General features: G+C 45.6%; 1 protein-coding gene and 1 long non-coding RNA gene across 3 annotated transcripts in view; one reads left to right on the top strand and one right to left on the bottom strand.

Annotated features, from left to right (window-relative positions):
• PolZ1 (DNA polymerase zeta catalytic subunit) overlaps positions 1–21,160 on the top strand; it is a 282,317-nt gene that overhangs the window by 19,618 nt on the left and 241,539 nt on the right. The gene's annotated exons all lie outside the window — the stretch shown is intronic.
• Positions 2,294–5,196, bottom strand: LOC142817417 (uncharacterized). The gene is made up of 2 exons (XR_012895221.1): positions 4,874–5,196; positions 2,294–2,490 (listed from the first exon to the last, which is right to left on the bottom strand). It is a non-coding gene; the product is annotated as an uncharacterized LOC142817417 (long non-coding RNA).

The following is a 21,160-nucleotide window of genomic DNA, read 5'->3' as shown; positions in this document are numbered from 1 at the left end:
TTTAGTTTGTTCTCACGAATGGTTCCTAGGAATACGAAGTTCTCATGATCGTCCTTGCGTTTGTAGTATTTTATTGTCTCATATTTCAACGCTCTACTTATCAAGTTTTTAAGTGTTCGACGAAACTCCACTTTCAACGCTTCTAAAAAATGTCTGTTAAAACGGTGCAGTATTCTGTATCTAGTAGGTCGGTAAAAGACCCCAGTACCACTAATCATCGCAACTGCAAAATGAATACTATAGTTTTGCTTTAACGCCCTTTTTGCTTTCTAAATGATCTCCTTTCATAAATGACATCACAGTTAGGCTGAGCAATAGGCCTCCTTTATTTAGCCGTTCAAAATTCAGAGCTTACTCCGATACTTGGACAACCACTGCTGTTGAAAATAATGTAACGCCAGCGTGCAATTAAATGCACGAGAAAGGTCTAAACCAATGATACACCCGTGTTCCTTTCACTGTAGGCGCTTTTCAAAACCGAGAGGACCATCGTGCGCTTTTCGATTCAACAGTCTTTTTTGAGACCCATATAAGAGTTATGCCTTGGGTGTAGTCTAGAGCCCGTGTGAATAGTTCATGTGGAGTGTTAATTCGGTTTTCAAACTGCCTCCGAATACTTGCTCGGGGTGCTAGACATTTCACCGCACCCCGAATACCATCCCAGGTGCTTTTGCCATGAGCCTTCACATGAAAGGGCCATTCTGCGTGAATCCCAAAGCCTTGTTTGTTATCGTAGAGGTGCAGATGGTTTCGTTTTTTTTTTGTATTGAGATGTAGCCCCGTTCGAAAAACAAATAATTTTCTGCGATTATGGCAATCGTAGCTTCCCCAGAGTCATGACCTCTGTCTGGAAGACGAACACTGCAACCACATCCTGTTCTATGCAGTCAAAAATAACAACTAAACTTTTCACTACGTCTGCGTCAGGACAGCAATAAACTACGAATGGGTAGAGCGTTGCTTGCTCATTAACCTAATGGTAAGTCTGTCGAGCTTCCTAGAAAAGTGTAATTTTCTTAGGAGTCCAGAAGAAGGAGCGCTTTGGTTTGTGTGAGCCCTGACTTCACATGACGAAGGTAGGTTGCTTGCTTTTTGCTGGTGTAATGATGTAGAATCACTTTGTCTAGCATGTCTGAAAAGTTTTCTCGGAAATATTCTGGTAGTAGCAAAAGTGTTTCGAGTATGCATCGTGGGCCGCTGACCCACTGTTGTTCATGTATGTGTTCGAGATCAGTGTGGAAGGCTGAGCTGTTAAGGAGCGTGCTTTCGGCATGATTCATGCCAGGACAGGCGTAAAACCTCCCAAACATGTCTTCATATTCTGGGTTGCGAACAGTTGTAGCTAACAGTTATTCTAGAGTCTTCTTTATTCCTGAACTGTGGATCATTAATTTAAAGTTTCAATGCCCTATGGAGACGCATACAGAGTGCGTGCCACTTGACCTCGCTACCACGCGGCTTGATGGTCACAAGTTCGCAAACATGGAAAATCCACACTTGATGTCATGGGTACTTTTCCACTCAGCATAAAGCTTCCTTAGGTTCAAAAGCAGAAGCCATTTTTGTCGCCCTGCTATTGCATCATTTCTCCCTGGGAGGCAGTATGAAACACTGTAATCCTCATAAAACTCTCTTATTAGGCACTTTGCGCACACACTTATTGGATGTCTCTGAATTCTTTCGTGGTGGAGTGCCCAGGATTCTGTGTCCTCGATCTTAGTGCTTGTACTGCTTGTCTCCGCGAAGCACCGAAATAGTTCATAACTTCCTTTTTGTATCATGACTATGGAGCAAGGAATAGAATCTTTACCTTATCAACACATTTTCCAAGTGCCTTAAAGTTTGTTCTGACGTTCTTCATCAACGTCACATAGTCATCAGCGCAAAATGAGCCTGTTTTTTTTTGTTCTAACTGTTGAACGGGTAGATGAAAAGGTATGTTTTGTCTCTATGCAGCAGTTCTATAGCAGAGGCCTCCTTCAGCTGCACAGAGTAGTTCGCTTCCATCATCGGACTTTCCATTGGTTGCTGTTTCCGGTTCTGCCAAAATCAACTTGTTCATACGTTCCCTATGTGCGGCTTCTGAAAGGGTTACGACTTGCCGTTCCAAAGATGTGCTTTGAGTAGAACACCCCTTTTCTATTTCACAACAGCTACGCTTGCGTTCTGGGCCCAATCTATAGCTTCTGGAATAGCCCCAAAGATGATGTGAGTATGACAGGGATGTTTAAATTATGCAAGGTCCTCGACAGTTGATGATGTGCGCAAGGAACGAAATCGAGCAACAAGAGAACGCAATATGGGAAGTTTGCTTTCTTATGTACAGCTACTGATGATAGCCCCACTCTGTAAGAGTGCACTGTGATCGCTGCGTCAGAAGCTGGCGATTCATACCACTCAGTTCTTCCAGAGTCTTGATATACCGGCGTTTCCCGTACACAGTTTTGGGGCACCCATTCAGTTCAAGAGAGCAGTGAGGTAATTGAGCATCTGAAAATAAAGTGCCAAATATTGCGTTATCTTTTGACGTCAAATGCAGGATGAGTGAGCGACAGAAAAGAGGTTTGTCCTGCAGTTTTTCTGAGTAGCACTTGTAATTAGAGCGAAAAAAATCTGGAAAGATGGCGTATTCAAGTGATCAAAAAGGCGTAGAGAAAAGTGAAATGTTGCTAGAGCCAACGGTTTAACAAAGTGACTTTTGTTATTCAAGCTATCAGCCATTTTTCTATTCGCCATATTTATGCACGTTTTTCTCACGTAGCATGACAGTAAAAAAGGAATAAGGATGAAAAACGCAATCGCTGTCCTATCGGTATCAAAATCACTTGGCCTGAGAGGCACGCCCAGTTCTACAGCACACGCTAGTGTATTTTACGGCAAAGCCATGCAACCATCTCACACATGCATATGTAAAATATCAGTTTTCATCAGGTCACCGAACGACACCGAACACTCGGTCTCCGCAAATACAACTTTTTAAACTAAACATAGATGAATGCAAAGGCCATGGCAGGAGGGGGTTGGTCAAAACTTACCAGGCCACGCTGCCATGGGATTACATCGAATAGTAATCTGGGAACTTCTTACCAATGGCACATGCATTTATCGTTGTAGGTAAATTTAAGTACGCTTACATTGAGAAGCCATAGACAGCGTGTCAGACGTGTCCTCCGAACCGCCTTCACGATCCATTTTCTGGTATTGTGGATACTGATGTGCAAGATAACCCGTGTGATTACTTCTCTGCAGCTTTCTGAATTGTCGGAAGCGTCAGTCACCTGATAACGTGTTTCATCGTTCCGATGAAAAACGTTATCATCGTGACTTTGTACGTTATCATCGTGACTTTGCATAATGCAAAATAACTGAAATCTCTCACGGACAGCCCTGTACCTTGCATTATTCGCAGCACGCTAGCTTGGGCAACGGCGAAAGGGTATCTCAAGCAGGCGTGTTGTGAGGTAAAGCCGAAAGAAAAAGAAGCTAAGCACAAGCGTGTAGTTGCTAAGTTCAATTTTTTTCTTGCTTAGAACAAAAACTACTCTTGTGAAACATTTGGTATAAGCTATCGACATAGAGTACGATAAAGCAGTTTATAGCTCAGATTTTTCTTTGGACCACTATATTGCAAAAATGATGATCTAATGTGGGTAAAATAGTAATTTGACAATTTCAAACGTTGCTGAACTTTGGAGCCGTGGTTTCACTTATATTAGATAAACAAATATTTTTTTCGTTATGAAAACAAATATTTTATATTGGTTTTTATATTTTATATTGTCTTTTTATATTGGTATATATTTTATATTGGTCTTTTATATTGGTTTTGTGATTATATTTCTCACGAAACAAACTGTTTTTTTTAAAATATCCCCAGAATGCCGCTTTCAGCAATACTTTGTCACAATGAAAAATATGTAAATTCCTGAAAAATTGAATAAACTACTTTGTTCATGACCAATTATTGAAGAAAAAAAAATGAGCGCTAGTAATGGCGCAAAGCGATAATTTTATAGAAATTATTTTGCACAACACAGAGTGACTTCCAAGCACCAAGTTCAAAGCACCCTTTAGGTGCCGAAAAATGATTGACTGATTGATTGAATAATACGTGGGGTTTAACTTCCCAAAACCACCACATCAATATGAGAGACAAAAGTGGAGGACTCCGGAAATTTCGACTGCCTGGGGTTACATGCATCAAAATCTGGGTATACGAGCTTACAACATTTACACCTCCATTGAAAATGCAGCTGCCGCAGCCGGAATTCAATCCCGCGACCTGCAGGTCAGCAGGCACAAGAGCACCACTGCGGGGCGAGGTGGTGAAAAATTTTTGCCCGAAAAATAATGCGGATTTCCACATGAACGTGTAACAACGTAATTGTTTTCAGCGAGATCTGAGATGGCCAAAAATTGAAAAGGTATATATATATATATATATATATATATATATATATATATATATATATATATATATATATATATATATATATATATATATATATATATATATATATATATTCAGCAGGAAGTTCAAGGGGTCTGGTACGTATAAAGAACACAAGCGAGTACACGTACGAAAGAGCAATACTTTTATGCCAACGTTTCAGCCGTGGCACGGCCTTCGTCAGGGCCGTGCCACGGCTGCACGAAGTCAGGCCTTCGTCAGGGCCGTGCGATGGCCTTCGTCAGGGCCGTGCCACGGCTGCACGAAGGCCGTGCCACGGCTGAAACGTTGGCATAAAAGTATTGCTCTTTCGTACGTGTACTCGCTTGTGTTCTTTATATATATATATATATATATATATATATATACATATATCCTCCGTCCTTTGCACGATGTTTGTGCATGCGTTAAAGGGCCACTCACCTGGTTTGGCAATTTTGAGCTGACAAGCGTAGTGCGTAGACGAGGCGTTCATGATCACGTCTGGCAAAATTTGCAACGCTACGCGCCACGGAAATGGGTCAAACTTCAAGATGAACGCCTCCTCTCTGCCGGCGCGCGCCTAGAGAATGAGGGCATGACGTGCGCGTATGAATGGCCCTACGTACACGGCAATGCAGTGACGTTGGTCCTCTACGTAGACGACACTGCTCTGACGTTGCAGACAGTGGCACGTGATATGGCGAAAATTAGTTGACACGGCATGCGTAGTTTATGTAATTTGTTGCTTGAAAAGATCAATAAAACTCTAGATAAATAATGAGAAGCAATAAGGAAATGTGAGTGTCTTTTTTCCCATTTTTCTCCCGCGAATCGCAACGAGATGCGGGGCTAATGTGTCGGCGTTTCGCATGCGTTCGTGTCCCCGCGGTCAGCGCATGGAGCAGACGACCGCCGTGGAACGCTCCTACGCGTTCGCGCACTCATTGTGCTCATCTATTTTACTGCATCTAAGGCAGCGTTTCCAAAAGATCCCGTAAAAATAGGCAGAATACCACAAAATAACGCTGGTCAACAAAGCAACACCACTCGTGTGCTCGGGGGCTGGACTTGTTTGGGCACGTCATGCGCACGTCACCTCATGGTCGGATGCTGGAGAGGGTGGGGAAGAGATTTGGCTTGCGAAGGCTACGCGGAGGAGCAGCAAGGGTTTCCAGCTCACCTCCTCTCATCCTCGTTTCACACCGCTTCAAAAAACCTGTTTTCTCCGTTCGTGATAAACCGATTCAAAAAATTTTTGTGGCAAAATGTTCCTCATTGGACACCCAGCAACTTCCACTGCCTAACTGAAATTTGATATGGGGCCTGGTGAGTGGCCCTTTAAGAACTCCAGTTGGTCAGAATTTCCGAAGCATTCCATTACGGCGTCCCTTGTAATGATGTGGTGATTTTGGGATATTAAAGTGCAGATATTACTATTATTAGAACTCAGGGGGATCTTCGCGAAGCATGCCTTCCCCCCTGTTCCGTAATGTGGGAGGATGAATAAATTTGACGGATTACGGGGACGAAGACAACGGTGCATGTTCTACTGCTACGGAAAGTCGAGCAACCCTGACCAACTCAGGGCAGGTTTCCCCGCTCAAGGAGCGTCTATCGGTGATCTCTAAATCGTATGAAGTTATTTTGGGAAAAACTGCGGCGGCAACGGGACACCAAAGTAAAGGTAGGCAGTGTGAACAGATTTTAAAAACTGATTGATTGAAATCGCACGAACTTGCCTCCTGGAACAATGCATATGTGGAATAGGAGTCATGACGGCATGACATGATAGTATATATTGCCCCGTAAGCGCGTGCACGGTTACACCACGGGGGGAGGCGGAGCGAAAGTTCATCACAGCACCCCTGTTTTCCCGTTAAGTCTACGTATGCGGCAGACTTCGTACCTACCCCCCCCCCCTTCTTTCTGAAGAGGGCAGTGCCCCTCGCGGCTACGCCTATACATTTGCTCACCAAGGCGTCTATCGATTTACCCCTGAAAATTGAAGTTTTTCCTGGAAGGCTCCCCTCTTTTCACATATCGCCATGTCACACGGCCCTATACAAGCCAACCACGGCTGTACCAATACTCACCGGAGCGTTTACAAGGGAAAAGACGCTCTTCCGCCTGCCACTCGTTGTCTATTTGTTCTACTGTCATAGACTTTGCTAATACTTTTGTTAATAAGGAAAGTAAAACTGGTTAATAGGGATTTTTCGATTAGGGGCCCCATAAGTTTGGGGGCCCAAAGGCCATTTCATGTGCTCTCTTGGTTTCAAGCAGGAGCTAAGAGTTTTTGAATAGCGTGTCTGGTACTTCGGACACTCCCCCTATTCTATAGGTATCTCTAGTTTGCCTGGCGCAAAGCTTTTGGTACAGGCTTCGGAGCTCCCGCTGAATTCGACAAACAGCATCCCCAATGTGAATAAGTCTCGCACACGGTGCAGTGGCCATGATGCTATTTATTTGGGACCCCAATTTCAGAACTCCGTTTTTTTGCCTATGTTTTCCTCGATGAATCGCGTTTCTGTGTGCGTCTTTATACTGCGGCAACAAAAATATTTCCTCTTTTTTGTTTTTAACTGTCTGCCCGTCCTAAATACCAGAAGTCACTGTAGGGCTCTCTGGAGACAATGCCCTCATCGTTGTTTACGTGTACCACTAGCACATGGAAGATTTGCCGCTGGTACGTCATGAATTGGTGTCTTTTCGTGACGTCACACTGACGAGGAACGTCACGAAGACGCCGTGGCCACGATATGACAACCAAAAAATATCCGTTTGAAATAGTGGTATCATTTAGGCATTCTCACAAAACATGTTCTTGTTCAGAGCATCAGTCCTAAAAAGATCAAAATTTGTGTCAATACCCCTTTAACGAGACTTGCACTGCCAAAAAGACGAATGTGAACATTCATGCGTGCAGGGTGAGGGCATTTGTGTTTTTCTGTTGTTATTTCCGCTTTCCCGACTTACCGTCACTGCGATTTTCTATTGTTTTGCGCGCAAAAAGAAATGAAGAAAGACCGACAGCTGCAGAAATAGCATAACCTTTTTTCATGTGTGCCCTTATCGAAAGAATTTTCTTTGGCTGGATTTTTCCAGCTGCCACAGGCACGGTTGCTGTCTTTTAGCATGAGAACTGCCTCGCGAACACGGCGGAGGCTTAGGTGCGCCAAGAAAATACTGTGTGTACATGTACTTGCGCATGAAAAAATGTCGGTCAGCGTATCTGGTGGAATACGTGGGAAAAAGATGACGAGCGTGCGAAATGCGACTTTATTAGCGTTTCGTTAAAGTGAAGATGACGAATGAAAGCCCACCTTCCAAAACTCTAATGAGGTTGTGTGTCTCACTTTTCTGTTGTTTGCTTATCCAGCTTTATGTGTACACAATTTTTTTATGGAAGGCATCTGGGAGGTATCTGGCTGTCAGACGCCAAAAGAGACGGTGTGCGCTCACCGCCATCTTTGTGAGGACTCGATGAATCGTAATGTGGGCTCTTGGAGACTTCACTTTCGGTCGCCTTTACGCCCGACATCATCTTTTAAATCCCGTTACACCATGAGATTTAATATGCTCCTTTAGTCAATACATTACATGACTACTTGCAAAAAAACTGCACAGCCCCTCTAAAGGGTAGTCTGGTGCGTCACAGCGTTATGGTAACTTCGTTATCAACAGTACATACGTGTACGCATAAGCATTTACATAAGTATGTGTCTCTATATTTATATATGTGCATGTTTTCCGTTATTTCTGTTCGTATCGTGACTATAACACACTTTCCAACAACATTCCACTATGTTAAGATGCGTTCCTTATGTACAGTTGCGTTACATTTTGTGATAACACGTCTATTTACATGACACGTGAAAATATTTTTGGGTCGAAGGGGGATGTGTGGTGCGTTATTGCTGCTCCGTGTTCTTGTTGTTTCCTGTTAGCTCCAAGTTCAAGAAACCGTAAGCCTCGTCAACCCGTTTTGTGGCTTTTATAAAAGCTCGCGACCCTCAACAACTCATATTACGGAGTCTGATGTTAAAATAAAATCATTGTGATCATTATATATTTTTATTGTACTATGTGCGTAATACGACATCGTTTGACAGTGAAAATATTGCGACAACGACATTAACCTCTGCCCCTGGCGAAAGCCAATAGGATTCGGTGCATCTTGTATTCATCTACAAGTAAATGCCGTTATGCTGTAAATCCTCTACACTGAAACGTTTCCCCATCCATTTTCTGCTCGCCTATGGTTGCCTTACTTCGCAATGCTCTAAAATATATTTGTCTTAACTACAAGCAAGTTGCGCTTGCATGGGTGCCACCACATTTGTTTACGAAATCGGCACGGTGCCGGTAGCAGTCTCACGCACCAAACGTTGTTTGTGTCACCATTTCAGTTGTTTACACTGATGCATGGGTGTGTGCGTGCCTATGTGTGTGCATGAGCATGCCTGTGTGTGGGCACATGCAGCCGCAGTGCGAGCCGTCGAGTCCTCACAAAATATGGCGGTAAACGCGCATTGTCTCTTTTGGCGTCTGATAGCCAGAAACCTTCCAGGTACCTTCAAGGAGAAATGTGTTCAGGCAGATTCCGACGAGCCCATAGAAGGCCGAGATATCCAGCCGGGGAAAAACACTCACAGTTTCGCCACAAGGGCGGAACAATGAATGCGATATCAATAATTTGGAATGTAACGTTGAGAACCGCCAGCGGATGGAAACGTGCAGCACGCTGCTCACGCACAAATGACGTACGAAAACAATACACACAGGACGAGAGCCTACTAACGTTACTGACGTTTACAACTCGACGAATAACGCACTTTTTCAACAATAACGATGCACGAAACGTAATCACAGGTATATATATATATATATATATATATATATATATATATATATATATATATATATATATATATATATATATATATATATATATATATATATATATATATATATATTGCAACGAGGGCAGTGGGCATGGAGCTCGAATATAGAAAAGGAAGAAGACTTGCTGTGATCGCAGGCTTGCGTTCAGTTAGCCCTTGCGCTCAATAAAGCTTTCGTTCGCCGAGTCAACTCCTGCTGGTTCAACACCCCGTTTCAAGTGGTGGAAGTGCTGGGATACATCTGGTCCTCATCCTGGAGCTTCGTAGCCGCACACTCCAACCACCTTCTGCGATGACTGATCCGGGACCGTCTCAGGCCGCCACTCCAGCTCTCGCACCCATACCTGTCTTCTGCGCTGGCGCTCTCCGGCAGCGCGACCCCCCCATATTTGGTGGCACAGAGGACCAAGATGTGGACAACTGGATTGCCGAGTATGAACTGGTGAGCGCGTACAATAAGTGGAACGCAGCCGATAAGCTCACAAATGTGAATTTTTACCTGACCGACGTGGCGAAACTATGGTACAGAAATCATCGAAGTGATTTCAGTACGTGGTCGGAATTGGCAAAAACCCTCTCGGAAGTCTTTGGACGTCCTGCTGTCCGCCGCCTTCATGCTGAGCAGCGCTTGCGTGGCAGAGTACAGAGAACAGATGAGACTTTCACGAGCTACATCGAAGATGTGCTCTTCCTCTGCCAGCTCATCAACCCGACTCTGGATGAGGCAGGCAAGATAAAAAACATAATGAAAGGAATCGACGATGGTGCATTCCAAATGCTTGCTGCGAAGTGTCCCCAGACAGTCGCCGAGGTGATTCAGCTCTGCCAAAGTTATGATGAGCTGCGTAGGCAACGTGCTTCCACACGTTGCGCTGCTCAAGACACCGCGGACCTTTCATCCCTCGACTATCGCCATGACACTGCCGACCACTCTGCTTTAATGCCACTCATAAAGCAATTCATACGCGAGGAGGTCGCCAGGCAGCTATCTATAATCACCAGAACTACCGAGCCGATGGCACCCTTATCGCCTTCGCTTCGTCAGGTCATTGAATCGCAAGTTGCTGAAGCATTGCCGCCAGCTCCGGCTCCACCATCTGTTACCGCACCACTAACATATGCAGCCGCTGTTGCTCGGCCACGCGCTCCATCGTCTCCGGCTATATACGAAGCAACTCGCCACGTTTATTCGTCGACGCCACCTGCCCACCCGTTGACTGTCCCGTCTCCGGCTGTATACGAAACAACTCGGAACGTTTATATGAAGCCGCCGCCTGCACGACCGTTTCCGATACCTAATTCGGCGACAAGTGCCCCTACCGTCAGCCAATGGCGCACTCCGGATAATCGGCCAATATGTTTTTCATGTGGCATCCCAGGCCACATAGCTCGTCACTGCCGCCGTCGCAGCTTCCCTTCTCATGACATTGCAGGGGCCTCACACTACATGCCCATTCAGCAGCGATATCCCGTTCCTGCCGATCCACCTCTAGACATACGTACCGGTCGCCGCCCATCCGGCTCAAGCCGTTCGCCTTCTCCTCGTCGCAGATCCATTTCTCCAATGTTACGTCGCAACAGCCCACCGCGAGGGGAAAACTGACGGGCGCAGTTCCGGAGGCAAGAACCGCGTTGGCAGCGAAAATTTCAAGACCTAATTGCTGTCCCCCGAACGAAATCGAACTCTATATTGATGGCATAAAGGTGCACGGACTTGTTGACACTGGAGCTGCCGTATCTGTAATTAGCGAGAAACTGTGCCGAAACTTGAAGAAAGTGACCACGCAACTTACCGACCTATCTTTGCAGACAGCTACATCCCATCATATTCAGCCTTCAGCTGTGTGCACTGCACGAGTCGTCATTCAAGGTGTGATGTACGTCATCTCATTTGTAGTTTTATTCCGTTCTTCGCATGACGTTATCCTTGGATGGGACTTTCTTTCGTCAAATTCTGCTTTGGTCGACTGTGCTCGTTCTGAACTCGCATTATCTGTGCCGTGCTATGACCCCGACGATGGCGCTTCGTGTAGAGTGTTTGCTGCTTCTGACGTTGACATTGCGCCTTTCTCAGCTGTTGTTGTCTCGGTGTCGTGTGCCTCCCCCCCGAAATCGCCTGTGTTGTTTATGCCATCGGTCCCATCTGCGTGCCGTCGAAATATCATGCTTCCGTTTGCCGTCGTCATTTTTCGCAATGGTCACGCTGCCATTTATGTGTGCAATCCCTCGGACAGCCCGTCATCCTTACTACGTGGAGAATGCCTGGGAAGCTACGAACCTTGCGAGTGCATTCTTCCGGCTACTATACCCGATTCAACGGTTTCACTCCCAATTTGTGCTGTCACTCCTACCAACGCGCCTAATGATGCACTGGACGTATTCTCGGATGCCATCGACTCTGAGCTCGCACCAACTCAGCGCGAAGAGATTATAAATCTTCTTCTCCGCTTTCGTTCTTCATTCGATCGTGACCAGTCAGGCTTAAGCCGAACCTCTGCGGTCGTTCACCGTATTGACACCGGTCAACAAGCCCCACTAAGGCAGCGTCCGTACCGTGTGTCATCTGCTGAACGCGTGTCATTGACGAACAAGTGGACGACATGTTGAAACGTGGCATCATCGAGCCCTCCAACAGTCCCTGGGCTTCACCGGTTGTTCTCGTCAAGAAAAAAGACGGATCCATCCGGTTCTGCGTTGACTACCGCCGACTCAACAAGATAACGCGCAAAGACGTATACCCTCTGCCGCGCATCGATGATGCTTTGGACTGCCTACAAGGAGCAGAGTTCTTTTCTTCGTTAGATTTACGCTCCGGCTACTGGCAGGTGCCCATGGCAGAGGGTGACCGCCCGAAGACAGCCTTTGTAACACCGGATGGACTATATGAATTCACCGTTATGCCCTTTGGCCTCTGCAATGCACCTGCCACTTTCGAAAGAATGATGGATACCGTCTTGCGAGGTATGAAATGGAAAACGTGCCTCTGTTATTTGGACGACATTGTGGTATTTTCAAGCGACTTTGCGACCCACCTCAGCCACCTCGAGCAAGTTCTTACGTGCCTTTCAACGGCGAGACTTCAACTTAATTTGAAGAAATGCCACTTCGGCGCTCGCAAGCTTGTAATTCTCGGCCATGTGGTTTCTAAGGACGGCATTCTCCCGGACCCTACGAAACTTAATGCAGTCGCGGCGTTCCCAAAGCCAACCACCGTCAAAGAGCTTCGAAGCTTCATCGGCCTATGTTCTTACTTCCGGCGCTACGTCCGCAATTTCGCCTCCATTATCGCCCCCTTGACCAATCTTCTTGCCGGAAGGTCTGATTTGTCAGCGTGGTCACAGGCGTGTGATGATGCATTTCAGGAACTCCGACGGCTTCTCACCACGCCTCCCATACTCCGACATTTCGATCCATCTGCTCCAATGGAGCTTCATACAGACGCTAATGGTGTCGGGCTAGGGGCCATACTGGCCCAACGCAAGGATGGCTTTGACGAGTACGTCGTTGCCTATGCCAGCCGCACCCTCAGTAAAGCCGAGAAGAATTACAGTGTAACTGAAAAGGAGTGCCTTGCCATTATTTGGGCAATTGGAAAATTTCGGCCTTATTTATATGGACGTCCGTTTGATATTGTGACAGACCACCATGCGCTTTGCTGGTTATCTTCACTAAAAGATCCTAATGGTCGGCTCGCTCGTTGGGCATTGCGGTTACAGGAGTTCGATATCCGTGTTGTCTACCGTTCTGGCCGTAAGCATTCCGACGCCGATGCCCTGTCATGTTCGCCATTGGCTTCAGAACCTGTCGGCTCGCCTATCTCCACCAGTGCTGCCTTGGCCATCAGCATTTCGGACATGCCTTCCGAGCAATGCAAAGATGCTTGGATTTCTTCTCTTTTGGACTTGCTCTCAAACCGGACGCCCGCTCCAGTTTCCAGGACGCTTCGCCGTCAAGCAGGACACTTCGCTATTCGGGATAACCTGCTTTACCGCCGAAACTACAGTTAGATGGGTCGTAAGTGGTTGCTCGTCATTCCCCGACATCTGCGCTCTGACATCTGTGCCACGTTCCACGATGATCCGCAATGTGGCCACGCTGGTGTGTTAAAAACATACACTCGCTTGCAGCTGCGGTACTACTGGCGCGGTATGTACCGTTTCGTTCGCCGTTACGTAAGGTCTTGCCTTACGTGCCAGCGACGCAAAATGCCCACTCAGCATGCCACAGGTCCCTTGCAGCCGTTGCCATGTCCAGCACGAGCTTTCGATCGTGTCGGAATCGACCTTTACGGTCCGCTTCCCTATACTTCGAGTAGCAACCGCTGGGTCATTGTCGCTATCGACCACCTAACGCGGTACGCTGAAACAGCTGCGTTACCTTCTGCTACCGCAAAAGACGTTGCGTGTTTTATACTGCAAAACCTGGTTTTAAGGCATGGAGCACCTCGAGAGTTACTAAGCGACCGCGGCCGCGTTTTTCTCTCCGATGCTATCAAAGTGTTGTTGAGCGAGTGTCGCATCATACACCGCACTACCACAGCCTATCATCCGCAAACTAATGGGATGACAGAGCGTTTTAATTGTACGCTTGGGGATATGCTGGCCAGGTACGCTTCATCCGACCAGTCAAATTGGGATAGCATACTGCCTTTTGTGACATATGCTTACAACACTACAACGCAAAGCATTACTGGATTTTCGCCTTTCTTTCTTCTTTATGGACGCGAGCCATCATCAACAATGGATACTATTCTTCCTTATCGACCGGACCCTTCAGAGATGACTACCGTTTCTCGAGCAGTAGCACACGCTGAAGAATGTCGGAAGCTTGCTCGTGCGTTCACGTCACATGACCAGACGTGCCAAAAACATCGCCACGACGCATCAGCCACGCCTATGAGCTTTGCACCGAACTCACTGGTGTGGTTATGGATTCCTTCTACTCCTCCATGACTCTCCCACAAGCTGTCGTCCAGGTACCATGGCCCTTATCGAGTTATACGCCAAACATCCCCTGTCAACTACCTGGTCGAGCCGCTGGATGCATCTCCGGACAAGCGCCGTCGGGGACAAGAAATTGTACACATTTCTCGGCTCAAGCCATACCATGACCCTTCTGTGTACACCTGTCCTTAGGTCGCCAGGATGGCTCCCTCATCGCCCGGGGGTGATTGTAACGAGGGCAGTGGGCATGGAGCTCGAATATAGAAAAGGAAGAAGACTTGCTGTGATCGCAGGCTTGCGTTCAGTTAGCCCTTGCGCTCAATAAAGCTTTCGTTCGCCGAGTCAACTCCTGCTGGTTCAACACCCCGTTTCAATATATATATATATATATATATATATATATATATATATATATATATATATATATATATATATATATATATATATATATATATATATATATATATATATATATATATATATATACGTGAAATAATGAGTGTCCCAGTTGTTACTTCACTGTGTTTCAAAATTAAGCACACTCCTTTCGCTAACGGGGCCTGCCCAGTGAGCGAAGTTGATCTTTGTAGCCCAGGGATCTGGCGCGATCATTCCGAGGAAAGGTCAAGGCCCACGATTCCCCCCACCGATGGATGTGCGCGAGTGCACAAGAACTTAACTCTTCCTCCCCCACCCTCATGCAAGGGGCAAAGTATGTGTGGGAGATTAGCGCGCATTGACGCATCGTGACGAGCTGAGTGCCGAGCGCGGGCGGCTTTTTATTGTGATAGCAACTAAATTGCCACTTTCGGCTGGATTTTTCCGCCAGCGTCAGCGTCGATGTCGGCGCCACTCACCTTATACGTATATGTATCTCTACATATGAAAATGCAAGAAAAAACAAGAAAAAGACACCGGCATGCGGAATCTAACTTGCGTCCTCCAAATCGTGAGTGCGAGGCATTAACCACTACGCCACCGAGTAGCACGTCCTTCGATGTTGAAACGGCATGCTATTTATATATACCACATATCTCTGCTGACGGGCATCTCGGGGGGGGGGGGATTGTGTTTTCAGCATTACCAGCAAGATGGCGCAATGAGCACGCGTCACCAAATCGCGTGGTGGCGAGCGCTCTGATCTCCCACTCGTGCTTTGCCCCCGCTTAGAGGAGGGGAGCGACGCTCCCTCGCGCACCCTCATCTTGCAGTGGGGAGGAAGGGAGGACCATACGTCTTGGTTGGCCTCGGGCATTACTTGGAACGATTCTGTTGTAGTTACTGGGTGCACAAAGATCACTGCAATCATCGCAGTCTCCGTTCGCGAAAAGGGCGCGCTTTTCAGACACAGCGAAGTAACAACTGAGACGCTTATTCGCGTACATCTGTACCTGTAAGTACGTTTCGTGCGTCATTCGCACGTGAGAAACGCGGGGCACGTTTCGATCTGCTTTCCATCCTGCGCGTGACCTTCCAATTCGTTTCTATCGCGTTCATTGCTTCGCCTTTGTGGCAAAGCTGCGACTTTTTTTCTTTCTTAAGTATTCCTATATATAGATACGTATACACATACGGTGCATGGCGGCAGCTTTTACAATGGTGAAAGCCAGCCGAGACTGTTCATATAATTGCCATCGTAATAAAATGAACGTCGCCTGGAAGTACACCACTCGATGGGCGGAGCAACCCGAAAGCAAACGTACTTCCGGAAAAAAGCGCACCATGGCGGCTTTGTTGTGGTTACACAAAGCGGCGTGTTGGGGAGAGGTGGCTAGTGAGTCTCCGTAGGTCTTGTACTGAACCATGATGAACTGGAGGAACGACTGTGTGCCGCATTGTTAGCTTCGCAGTGTCCCCCGGCTGTTGAAGTCACGGAGTCTGAACAAAAGTGGGTGGAACGTGTGTACATATGAGCACCATGCTACGGATGAATGATTCGGAACGCTCAGTGAAATCATGCTGCTACAAAAAATACACGTTTTAAAAAACCATCTGAAGATTCGATAGCCACCATCGTCGCCACCTGCAATCGGGACGGGGTTTGGCTGACAGACAGCCGCGATCAAGCAATGCAGAGGAAACACGGAGAGGGCGACTCGCCGACGGGGCAATTAAGCGAAACAGTGCGGAGGAGGGAAATGAAGCACTGCGCAGCCACCGTCACTTAGTGACGGCCGAGTGCCACTTAGAACTTGACGAATACACGAGAGCAGCCCTTTTGCTCATCTGAATGATAGTCTCTGGCTGCAGGACGTATTATACATCCGGAGTCTCTCACGGTGTCGAACCTATACCTAATAATGGGATTTTCAGGCAACGTATTAACGAACCTATTCAATGGTGTAAATGATCAGCGGGTGGCGCTCTTGCCGAAGTCATATGCAAATAATCGTTTTAAAACTGCAGTAGTAACTGGAAACTAAGTTGGCATTCTTTTTTTTCACGAAGAAACTCATAGTTTTGACTTAGGGGTGTTGAGCTTCGGGATTAAAGAATGAGGTGTAATCTAGCCTTCTTGTAGCACCGCAGAAGCGTGGCTCTTTGTGCATACGAAAGGTGATCTAGCACTCGTTAACGCATACATTTTGTCTATATTTTGTCTAGTGGGCCAGGCAGCGGCACTCAGGGCGAAATGCTCACCAAACCATTCGTCTTTGTGGTGCAGGTTGTGGCGACCATCTTCGGAACGGAAGCTGCTGAATATAAATCCGTTTTGACAGACCCATCACATGGCTGGAAGGAGCTTCACGGCATCGAGATTCCGCTGCGTGGTCACCGTTGTCTTATCGAAGAAGCTGCCCTTTCCTTAGTCCCGACTCCGACGCATGCGCCAACATCGGTGACGTCAGCAACCTCGGACCTTCCAACGGCTATAAGAAGCCACGTACCTCCGTCGAACTTCAGTGGGCCAGGCAGCGGCACTCAGGGCGAAATGCTCACCAAACCATTCGTCTTTGTGGTGCAGGTTGTGGCGACCATCTTCGGAACGGAAGCTGCTGAATATAAATCCGTTTTGACAGACCCATCACATGGCTGGAAGGAGCTTCACGGCATCGAGATTCCGCTGCGTGGTCACCGTTGTCTTATCGAAGAAGCTGCCCTTTCCTTAGTCCCGACTCCGACGCATGCGCCAACATCGGTGACGTCAGCAACCTCGGACCTTCCAACGGCTATAAGAAGCCACGTACCTCCGTCGAACTTCAGTGGGCCAGGCAGCGGCACTCAGGGCGAAATGCTCACCAAACCATTCGTCTTTGTGGTGCAGGTTGTGGCGACCATCTTCGGAACGGAAGCTGCTGAATATAAATCCGTTTTGACAGACCCATCACATGGCTGGAAGGAGCTTCACGGCATCGAGATTCCGCTGCGTGGTCACCGTTGTCTTATCGAAGAAGCTGCCCTTTCCTTAGTCCCGACTCCGACGCATGCGCCAACATCGGTGACGTCAGCAACCTCGGACCTTCCAACGGCTATAAGAAGCCACGTACCTCCGTCGAACTTCAGTGGGCCAGGCAGCGGCACTCAGGGCGAAATGCTCACCAAACCATTCGTCTTTGTGGTGCAGGTTAGTTCCTACTTGCCTACGCCATGTTATCGCAGTGAAAACCGCTTTTTAGTGTTGCTGCCACGCCCACTTGGTAGCTTTTTTTCATGCATTTGTGCTTTTGGCGTGGATTTGTTAGTTTGCGGGGATATTGAAGCAAACCCAGGCCCTTCAGATAAAGAAATACTGCAGCAGCTTCTCTCAGGACAAAAACACATCACTGATATGATGAACAGTGTCTTATCAAAACAAGAAAAAATCGAAAAAGAAGTTGCTAGCTTGACTGAAAGGATGAGTTCCGTCGAAATACAGACAAAACCTTTGATTGAACTGAAAACAGATGTAAACGACTTAAAGCAAAGAGCAACACAGCTTGAGAAAGACTTTGAATTCGCGGTCAAAAAAATTGACGAGTTAGAGAACAGAAGTCGACGAAATAACTTGATTGTTTTTGGCCTAGGGGAAGAAGCTAATGAAACGACCGCTGACCTTACTGAAACAATAAAAAAGGACTTGTTTGAGGGAAAGCTGGGAGTGAATGTCAGGGGCATAGAAAGATGTCACAGATTGGGAAAAAAGAATGGCAAAAAACGCCCAGTAATTATAAAAATACTCGATTACCGAGACAAGGTAGCTATTCTGCAGAGGTGTTCCAAGCTGAAGGGCACCGAGCTGTCGATAAGTGAAGACTTTTCCGCTCGTGTACGTGATATCAGAAAAAAGTTGTGGCAAAGTTCGTCGCGCGAGCGTGCAAGTGGATCTAAAGTGAAGTTAGTTTTTGACAAAATAAGCATTGATGGAAAGTTTTTTTGCTGGGATGATAATAAGAATACAAGATATAAGTTATCTAACCAAATTAAGGTTCGGGGAAACTAGATGAACGATGCTTAGTGGTGTTAAATGTAAATTGCCGCAGTATTGTTAATAAGGCTGAGAAGTTGGAAGGCATGCTTTTAGCACATGACCCAGATATTGTATTACTAACTGAGACATGGCTACGAGATGATGTTTTTGATAGTGAGTTTGTGCCGAAAAATTACAGAGTGTTCCGTAAGGATCGAAATGGGAGGGGAGGGGGCGTTGCTATTCTTTTTAGGAATAATACACGTGTCGTAAAAATGCCAGACGTTCAAGACTTAGAAAGCATCTTCTGTAAAGTGTATATTGGCAATATTAAATATCTTCTTGGTGTCGTTTACAGGCCACCAAATGCTTCCCTTGATGTTATCGCAAAGCTTAAGGATTACCTTCATTGTCACGTAAAAACCGAAGATAAATTAATCATAGCGGGAGATTTTAATATGCCAAATATGAATTGGGAAACGTTTATATCAGACCCATGTCAAGCTGCGGATACTCAAATATCCGATATCATGTTTCAATATGATTTGACGCAAATAGTCACCGACCCTACCAGAATAGATCAGGGGACGAAATTTATCCTAGATATATATCTTGTAAGTGGCAATATAAAAGAAAGCATGTTGTGCAGCGTCACAAATGGCATATCGGATCACAAGGCTGTGGTACTAAAGCTAAAGGGAGTTGAACTTAGTCAGCAGAGGATGGTGAAGAAATTTCCCAATTTTTCAAAAGCAGATGATGAATCTATAATTGATGTTCTGGCCTTTGAATATGATCATTTCAATGTAAGTAATCGTAGCGTTGAAGATCTGTGGCTTTGCTTTAAGAGAATGATTGAAGATTGTGTGCAGCGTTTTATCCCTTTAATTACAAAGAAAGTAGAGAAGCACAATCCCTGGATAACAAGAGAGACGTTACAGCTGAAGCGAAAGTTGAAACGGTTAAAAAAAAGGTCGAACAAGGCTAACAGTCCTAATTTAAAAACAACTATTTGCAATATACGTGAAGAAATTAAAGAAAAATCTTTTCGTGACAAAGAAAAGTATTTTAACGAAAAATTGCCGTCATTTATTAAAACGTGTCCAAGAAAATTTTGGAAAGAGGTCACTCCGGGCACGTGCTCTACCGATGTATTTCTTTTAGATGGAAAATTAGAGAGTGATGAAAAAGCTGTCTGTACGGCCTTTAACAACTATTTCAACAGCGTCTATACAAAAGATAATAATCATCTCCCACCTTTCGATGCGAACCTACCACCAATATCAGATGTCACTATTTCTGAAGAGGGTATCTTTAATTTATTGCTAAATCTGGATGTTAAGAAATCTGTTGGACCAGATGAGATACCGAATGCCTTCTTAAAACGGTACGCAGAGTGGTGCGCGAAATATTTGTGTGTGTTATATACTAGGTCTTTGAACGAAGGTGTACTCCCTGAGGACTGGAAGATTGCCCGAATTAAGCCTCTACACAAAGCAGGTGATAAAACTCAAATAAAGAATTATCGACCAGTTTCGTTAACCTCTACAGCTTGTAAAATTCTCGAGCACATAATTCACAAACAGATTGTTACATTTCTTGATGAACACAAAGTACTAACAAAAGCGCAGCATGGATTTAGACGTGGATATTCTACCACTACACAGCTGGTTGAAACCATCCATGATTTTGCTACCGCACTAAATGAAGGTGAACAGCTAGATGCCATTTTTATGGACTTCCAAAAGGCCTTTGATAAAGTTTCACATAAAAAATTACTTCATAAATTGCAATATATCTTGAAAAATCCGAAACTTATAGTATGGATACGAGCGTATCTTGAAAACAGGCAACAATTTGTTTCATTTAATGACAGTTGTTCCAGCAAACTACCTGTGGATTCCGGCGTACCTCAGGGCTCGGTCCTCGGACCTCTTTTTTTTCTATTATATATAAATGATATAATGAATGACCTTTCTGTAAGTGTAAAGCTTTATGCTGATGATTGTGTATTATACACGAAGGTATCAACTGCTGGAGATCAGATAAGGCTCAATAATCAATTCAACAAGGTCGTCTCTTGGTGCCAGGAATGGCAAATGTCAATTAATTACAACAAAACTGTTTATATGAAAATAACACTAAAGAAAAATCCTTTATGTTATCAGTACGGCACAAATAGCGTCAATCTTACAGAAGTTGCAGAATACAAGTACCTTGGAGTATGGATAACTAATGATCTAAACTGGAACAAACACGTCGATATAACTACAGGTAAATGTCTACGGAAACTTTTTTTTCTAAAGCGATCCTTAAAATATTCTACCCCGTCTGTACGCATGTTGGCATATAAAACACTCATTCGTCCAATGTTGGAATATGCTGTAGTAATATGGGATCCATTCACTAAACGTAACATTAATCAATTAGAAAAAGTGCAGAACAAGGGCTTACGTTTTATTTATAACTCCTACGGTAGAACATCCGTATCTGA

The sequence above is a fragment of the Rhipicephalus microplus genome, chromosome 5, assembly GCF_043290135.1.
Source record: "Rhipicephalus microplus isolate Deutch F79 chromosome 5, USDA_Rmic, whole genome shotgun sequence".
NCBI classification, from domain to species: Eukaryota; Metazoa; Arthropoda; class Arachnida; order Ixodida; family Ixodidae; genus Rhipicephalus; species Rhipicephalus microplus.
Note: the sequence above shows the minus strand (reverse complement) of the source record. Positions and strands in the feature narration are given on the sequence as shown.